The sequence below is a fragment of the Palaemon carinicauda genome, chromosome 1 (assembly GCF_036898095.1).
Source record: "Palaemon carinicauda isolate YSFRI2023 chromosome 1, ASM3689809v2, whole genome shotgun sequence".
Classification (NCBI taxonomy): domain Eukaryota; kingdom Metazoa; phylum Arthropoda; class Malacostraca; order Decapoda; family Palaemonidae; genus Palaemon; species Palaemon carinicauda.
The window spans coordinates 284332138-284341575 of record NC_090725.1 but is presented as its reverse complement, the minus strand read 5'-3'; positions in this window follow the sequence as shown (position 1 = coordinate 284341575).

Sequence of the window (9438 nt, the reverse complement as noted above, 5' to 3'; positions counted from 1 at the left end):
CCGATATCGTTTATTGTAAATAAAAATAAGAAAATAAATAAAAGAATATTCAATTAAAACCATAAAAGCAAAGATGTCATTTTAAAAGTTAAATATCTCTCAGAAGACTTGCTTCTGAAATAAAGCTAAAAATACCACTAGCATGGTAAGACACATCATTTCCAAGAATCTTGAAAAGGATGAACCTGCCATCCTCAAAGATATTTTAAGCGAAATTGGGATGCAAATATAAATCGTATATTGGTATTTGATATCCTTGGGACTACATTGCTATGTAAATGCGTTCATTTACTACGCAGCTCTCTCTCTCTCTCTCTCTCTCTCTCTCTCTCTCTCTCTCTCTCTCTCTCTCTCTCTCTCTCTCTCTCTCTTTCTCTGATTATTAAGCGGTGACAATAATCTTTTTTTCTATGTTAGAAGCAACAATTTTGCAATCCCAGATTTCCTCTGAAATCTAGAGTAGGTGACTAGCTAAGAATCAGTTCTTCTGTTTCTGAAACCTGTTGTAAATACTTTGATGAGGAAAAATACTCTATATCTCTCTTCAGGGAGGATAATGTATCCTGTTTTTAATTCTTGATATGTTCTATCAAACAAACTATGCCCTCAGGACATGATTGGTAATATTGGCCGGATAAATGCTAGGTTGGTGGATTGAGGATTTTGAAGAGGCAGAAATGAATGATGAAATATTGTAAAAGGGTTATCCTAGAAGATAAAGGGTTTAATGCCGTCATTACAACTCGCGTGTTGCAATGTAAAGGCGGTTCGACAGACCATTGTTTTAAGTGGTGTTCGAACGTGTGAACGGGGAATTTGGTTGTCGGACAAGTTTGTCGCCTGACTTTTGTGGGCGGGGATTCATTGTTCACAAGTCTTATGCATTAGTGGCTGACTCCACCTCTTTGAACCGTTTGACAAGCTGGTTCGACAATCGGGTTCGACGAACCGTTCGACCATGTAAACGGCGATTAAGCCTTACTTAGTCCTTGTGGAGTTGTGGTGTCCATTTGGCCCCTAGGTACATCCACTATAAAATCTAGCAATTCAACTCCATTCATTCTTAATTTCTTCCAATTTAACTGTCCAAACACAACTAACATTTACCTCATAGAGTACATGAAATGCCTCCTCAGCGCTGGGCCATACGGGTCAAATTCATAAAAAGAAATATACATGAATACGAAAAAGGGCATATTCAAATTATCCAGCTGCAAGGCGACTGCCGTGATGTTGAAGAATGAAAATACACCCAGAGTTGGTTTGATTGACCAGTGAGATACTGCTGTATGAATGAAGGGCTAATCAGAGTTTGTTAGGACTTCTTCGGTGAATGGATTTACCAATGGAAAGTGTGACAGTAATGTGTCCATCGTATTACAGAAAAGGTAAAGAAGTTAGCTGAAGTACTGATAATGGAAAAGCATAGAGGGGTTAGACAGTCAAGTGGGAATGGTTTTTTTTATTGAACAGTCAGGTAAGAGTGTAAAAGTAAGATATATTACACTCAAATGCATATATATCTTCGTAATTCTAATATAGAAAAGTCAATGGTCATCGATCAGGAATGCCAAAGAATTTTTCATTTCGCAAAATTTTCTTCACCTGATAAAATCAAAACTCTGATGCTTTTTCTTTCTATCACTATAACCTCCAACCTGTTCACAATATAGACATAACTCTAATCTTCTAAGTAAGACAGACCATCACCATATATCAAATAAATGATTATTATAATGTTTACATCTTAACATGAGATACTCCATAGCTGCTGATTAATTACAGCCATGACCTGTAACGCTCTTTGTAACGGTAATAATAGTTGATCCTCTGTATGTAAATGCGATCAAGGAAGCGACAGAAATGAACAAAAGCGTAACATAAATTATCATACCAGGAAACTAATTAAGTAATGTATGTGATATAGTAGACTGACACGGGAAGAATGGGAGGGGGAAATGGATAGACATAGGAGGAGGGTGTAAATCAAGTGGATGGTATGAATCAAGTTAAGTGGGAGGTTGTAAAGTAATGTGTAATTTCTGTGATTAAATTATTTTTTATTGGATTTTTGTTTTGGAAGATATAGAATTGACAGTTTTTAAAAGGTAAGTTTTTGAGTGTAATCATGAGGTGTTGTGATAAAAACAATGCGAGCGATAGACCTAGAGTCGACAATGACTTATCTGGTATAGAAGGGAGTCTGAGATATGTCTTGTGTCTCAATGGATGTTAAATATCTTAATAAATTGATTAATGTGAGTATATTGAGAGAGGACAGTAGATCTACAAGGAAAACTGTCCCATAGGAAAATAAGTCATGAATGGTTTGTGTAATTTATCATGTCCACAGATTATTCAGTGCTGACTGGAAACATTGTGGATAGGTTGCACAAATTAGCATCAATTTTTTGAAAAGTTGAAAAAAAAAGGCTGAGAAAATATTACCAAGGATAAGGTTGTGAAAGTAAATGTTTGTATACAAGTGGAAATAAGAGAAGAAGTTTACCTTTCAATTATTCACGAATGAATATAATTTGATGTTGGTAGGACAAGAGAAGTGACTTACATCATTGATAGAGACCAGAAGGTGGAAAGGAATGTGAGAAAGGGTGGCAAGATAGTGCAAGTGTCTTGAAATTACATGGAACGTACGAAAGTTTTGTGCGAAGTCTCCTTTAAGGATGTTAAGCTAGGATTTTAAACGTAAATTAAGAATAAATGAATGAAACCTTTTTTGTTTAGAGAATATGACTTGAAAATTGAAAGATTAGTTAGTATAGTGACAGGTTGATGAAAAAGAACGTGTAATACTGAAGTGTTGGGGGGCATGAAAAAGAACATTAAAAGCTAGAATAAAGATATGTAAAAGCAATAAAAAAGAAAGGGTCTTTGTATATCTAACATGCGTATGTGCGCTTGGTAAAGTTCAGTATTGTTATGTGGTTTAACTAATTGTTGATAACGTTTTGTGGAAATAATTTATATGAAGCATCTAATGTTGTGGAAGTTTACTGGGTAAGGGATTCCTCCATGACTCTTCAGTTAAAGTATAAAGTAATGACTTTTGTCTTTATCTTATTTTTGAGCCAATTATATCTAAAGCAAGCAGATGGAGCCCGGAAAATGAACACAAGCAATAGATTATATATATATATATATATATATATATATATATATATATATATATATATATATATATATATATATATATATATATGTGTATATATATGTGTGTATATATATGTATGTATACGTATATATATGTATATATAAGTATGTATATGTATATATATATATATGTATAAATATATGTATATATAAGCATATATATATATGTATATATATATGTATACATGTATGTGTATATATATGTATATATATATATATATATATATATATATATATATATATATATGTATATATATATATGTATATATATATATGTATATATATGTATATATATGTATATGTATATATATGTATATGTATATATATATGTATATATATGTATATGTATATATATATTTATATATATGTATATATGTATATATATGTATATAGATATGTATATATATATGTATATATGTTTGTATATGTATGTATATGTATGTATATATAAGCATATATATATGTATATATATATATATATATATATATATATATATATATATATATATATGTATATTTATATATTTATGTATATATATACTGTATATATAATATATATATATATATATATATATATATATATATATATATATATGTATATATATATATATACATATATATATACATATCAATTAAGAATTTTAAAGTATTACCCACAAGAAGTACCACCCCGGAACTATTACCCCGACGTCAACCGTTTAAACCCCCTACCCGTATCTACCAAGCAACAAACCCCCTCTACCCCCACCCCCTTCCAAACCTTTATCCTAAGGCCGATATTGTTCATGTGTCCCGCCCACCTGGTCTCAGCGCTACCGGAAATACTATATCGACAATAGATTAATGTATATCAGATTTTTCTTACATGATATGATTAGGTTACTTGTATTTTTCTAGGTGAGAAAAAAACATCGTTTTGAAGGAATGTATAACGATTGCAAATATTTGTTTAGTTTGGAAACTAATGAAATGATGCAAAATCCTTCGGGTCCATTTCGTTTAATCCCATTGCGATTCTGTAGATGTAAGCAGTGAATAGGGTACGTAGTCATTAGTCGACCCTAAAAGGTCAAAGCAAGGGACAAGGGTATAATGTTAGAATTCAATGATATATGCATATACAGTATATATATATATATATATATATAATATATATATATATATATATATATATATATATATATATATATATATATATATATATATATGTATATATATATATATATATATATATATATATATATATATATATATATTTAGGTATACATATATATGTATATATGTGTGTATATATACACACACACATATATATATAGACACACATATATATATATATATATATATATATATATATATAATACATGTATATATATGTATATATATATCTATATGTATATATATGTATATATGTATATATATATACGTATGTATATATGCATATATATATGTATATATATAGTAAATATATATGTATATATATGTATATATATATAAATGTATATGTATATGTATATATATGTATATATGTATGTATATAAATGTGTATATATATATGTGTATATATATGTGTATATATGTATGTATATATATGTATATATGTACATATGTATGTGTATATATGTATATAAGTATATGTATATATATGTACATTATATATTTATATATATATATATATATATATATATATATATATATATATATATATATATATATATATGTATATATGTATAGATAGATAGATGATAGATAGATAGATAGATGTTTACTCCGTGCCTTTACCTTATATTGGCCTAAGTTGTATCGGTACACCTGAGTTAATTTTGTCCTTAGCGAATGTGTTTGGCTTATATATGTTAATAATAATAAAACACTGTTATTCATCCAGGTGTGAGGAAAATTATAAATGTCCATCAAGGCTATAAGCCACCTGCTTTGTATTCTCGGTGGCAATAAGAAGGCTTTGACAATGTTGTCGGGATTTTAATATTTCCGAGAGTTAGTACAGCACAGTAAATTATTTGCGTGGCAGTTAATGGATTGGAATAAATGTGTTAGGAAAATAGTTTCTTTACAGCATTTCTTAAAATGAATAGAAAGTCATCGCCCTTCTGGCTTCAACCTAATTGGAAATATCTTACAAACGAGAAGATAGCAGAATATAGGATCTACTAGTCTCAATTTTTAACCAGTTATGTGTGTATTAAAGTAATCATCAATACTCTTAACCTCTCGATAAACTTACACATTGGATATATATGTAAGTACAAAGCCTGAATTCAAGTATAGAAACATTTATAGTAAGTATTGATGATTCTTTTCATATTAATAACATATGCTAAATATCTTATAACAGGTAATCAATAAATGTTAAAATATAATTATTTTCTGTATAGAACCACCAATGATCTTGTCGGTAACCTTCCAACTGCTTAAATTTTTCTAAGTAATCAGAATGACTCCTACAAAAATTTCAGGAAAATAAACTCTGAAATGAGCTTCAAATTTAACGTTTCTGTTACAAGGACTATTTTCATTCTTATTATGCGTAACTTTATCGTTGAAGATAATAATAAACATCTCATTAGAAATAATCTTTAGGGGAATTTAGCCACACAAGAACATTCTAACGATTGTTTGAATTCGATCATATTTAGAAGCGTTTCTTGTGGCTTATTGAGCGCCTGAGATTTGGGTGACACAATCATAAGAAAAAAATAATGCAGGAATAGGAGAGCAAAAGTATATCGCCTGAAAATCGTTATTATTATTATTATTATTATTATTATTATTATTATTATTATTATTATTATTATTATTATTATTATTATTATTATTATTATTATTATTACTTGCTAAGCTACAACCTTAGTTGGAAAAGCAGGATGCTATAAGCTCAGGGGCACCAACAGGGAACATAACCCAGTGAGGAAAGGAAACAAGGAAAACTAAAATATTTTAAGAACAGTAACAACACTAAAATAGATATTTCTATTATGTAAACTATAAAAACTTTAACAAAACAAGAGAATGAGAAATAAGATAGAATAATGGGCCTGAGTGTAACCTCAAGCAAGAGAAATCTGAACCAAGACAGTGGAAAACCATAGTACTGAGGCTATGGCATTATTATTATCATTACTAGCCAAGCTACAACCCTAGTTGGAAAAGCAAGATGCTATATGCCCAAGGGCTCCAACAGGGAAAAATAGCCCCGTGAGGAAAGGAAATAAGGAAATAAATAAATGATGAGAATAAATTAACAATATATCATTCTAAAAACAGTAACAGCGTCAAAACAGATATGTCCTATATAAACTATATAGTTTGTTGTCTTGATATAATCATTTAACATGGTATTAGCCTTTTGATGATATCTTTGTTGGTGTTAGATAACAGCCTAATTATCCTTAAAAAAAAAAAAAAAAAAAAAAAAAAATGGGCTGAATTGAGAATAAATACAAGTACACCCGAAGAGAGATTAGTTCAACAGATGTTCAGCTGGTCTCCACAAGGTACTAGAAGAGTTGGTAGACCCAGGCCTACATGGCTGAGGACTATAAAGCTCGAAGTAGGAGACAATGATTGGAGAAGTATTGAATTAAAAGCTCAATGTAAAGACGACTTGCAAAATCTAACAGAGGCCCTTTGCGTCAATAGGCGTGGGAGGAGATGATGATGATTCTCAAATATTCGGAATAATTCAGTACTGGAAATCACGCAGGTAGTTATTAATCCTCATCCAAGAACGAGATTAGTTAATCAATGCTCATCGTAATTTGAGGACTTCGCAACATACTGATCTGCTTCACATGTCTATCATAAAATAGAAGCTACTTAATGATTCTACGTGCGTTTTAAACAACCCATACTGTACCATCTAAATTCAAGGTCAACATTTTTTTATCACTAGATGAATTAAAGAGGGCCATTCTATATTGGAACACGAAAGGCAAGAAAGATCAATGTTCATTGGAAATCTCGTCGCTAATCTTATGCCGCTGTCTCGTACTTAAAAGTAACAATCATAAGAGGCATTTGGTGCAATTACTGAAACACCTGAACCGTGAAATTTTAGAAATAATTACCATATTTATAACTAAAGTAGAAACATGTGTCATTCTTCCTCGCCTCATAGCATCTCCCGTGTATGATAAAGAGAAAGTGTCTATATGTATAATATATATATTGTATATATATATATATATATATATATATATATATATATATATATATATATATATATATATATATATATATATATATAAAAAGTATATAATATATATATATACATATGTATATATATATATATATATATATATATATATATATATATATATATATATATATATATATATATATATATATTCATATATACTTTTCTTTTCGGTCACGCTCGCCATGGTGAGAGGAGGTACCCCGAGAAGGAACGGAGAGCGGGGAAGAGTTGAATCTGGGCGTGCGTGTGTGTGCATATCTAAGTATTTATCCGTCATTTTGACGGCTTACATGCAATCATTGCCAAAGTCATTGCAGCGTTCTAACGGCCCTTAGAGGCCTTTACTTTTTAGTCTCGTACTCTACCTACGTTTCAGCTTCCTTTTTTCTACCTTGCTGTCCAACCTTTTTAACCCTATACTCAATTTTTTTTAATGAGGCGCATTTGCACCGACTCGCACCGGTGCCCTTTCAGCTCGGAAATGTTTCCTTCTATCTGATTGGTCAGACTTATCTTGTCCAACCAATCAGCGATCAGGAAACTTTTCCCGAGCTAAAAGGGCCACCCCTGCTTGTCAGTGCAAATCTGCCTCATTAAAAAGAATTGACTAAAGGTGTAAATGGGCGCCGAATGGCTTCGTAGGTCTTGGTGCTAGGCCCTGTTGCTCAAATTCATAAATCTAGTCCATTCCTGAGTTAATGCTGCTAAAAGAGGCTTCAGATGTTAACCCATATAGGCTTCTTGAGTCTCTTTACACAAGCTGGTGAATTAACTTTACAAAGATCTCTGAAGTCATTTTACAAAGATTATATAAGTCAATACACAAGGGCTTCTGAAGTCCTTTTAATAATTTCTGAAAAGCTTATGAACTGACTTTATAAAAAGCCTCTGAAGTCAATTTTTGAAAGGCTTATGAAGTCCTTTTTAAAGGCTTCTGGTGTCATTTTAGTGGTTCTGAATTTATTTTCAAAGGCTTCTGGGGTAATTTTAAAGAGCTTCTGAAGTCATTATAAAAGGTTTCTGGAGTCATTTTATAAGGCGTCTTAAGTCATTTTAAATGCTTCTGAAGTTTTTTTAAAGGGCTTCTGAAGTCATTTTAAAAGGTTTCTGGAGTAATTTAAAAAGGCGTCGTAAGTAATTTTAAATGCTTCTGAAGTCTTTTTAAAGGGCTTCTGAAGTCATTTTAAAAGGTTTCTAGAGTCATTTTAAAAGGCGTCTTAAGTCATTTTAAATGCTTCTGAAGTCTTTTTAAAGGGTTTCTGAAGTCATTTTAAAAGGTTTCTGGAGTCATTTTATAAGGCGTCTTAAGTCTATTTTAAATGCTTCTGAAGTCTTTTTAAAGGGCTTCTGAAGTCATTTTAAAAGGTTTCTGGGGTCATTTCGAAAGGCGTCTTAAGTCATTATAAATGCTTCTGAAGTCTTTTTAAAGGGCTTCTGAAGTCATTTTAAAAGGTTTCTGGAGTCATTTTAAAAGGCGTCTTAAGTCATTTTAAATGCTTCTGAAGTCTTTTTAAAGGGCTTCTGAAGTCATTTTAAAAGGTTTCTGTAGTCATTTCAAAAGGCGTCTTAAGTCATTTTAAATGCTTCTGAAGTTTTTTTAAAGGGCTTCTGAAGTCATTTTAAAAGGTTTCTGGAGTCATTTTATAAGGCGTTTTAAGTCATTTTAAATGCTTCTGAAGTCTTTTTAAAGGGCTTCTGAAGTCATTTTAAAAGGTTTCTGGAGTCATTTCAAAAGGCGTCTCAAGTCATTTTAAATGCTTCTGTAGTCTTTTTAAAGGGCTTCTGAAGTCATTCTAAAAGGTTTCTGGAGTCATTTCAAAAGCCGTCTTAAATCATTTTAAATGCTTCTGAAGTCTTTTTATAAAGGACTTCTGAAGTCATTTCAAACGCTTCTGAAGTTTGTAGAAGGCTTCTGAAGTCCTTTTAAATGACTTCTTAAGTCATTTTAAACGCTTCTGAAGCCATTTTAAGAGGCATATGAAATTATTTTAAAGGGGTTCTTAAGTTATTTTAAACGCTTCTGAAGTCATTTTAGAAGGCATCTCAAGTCA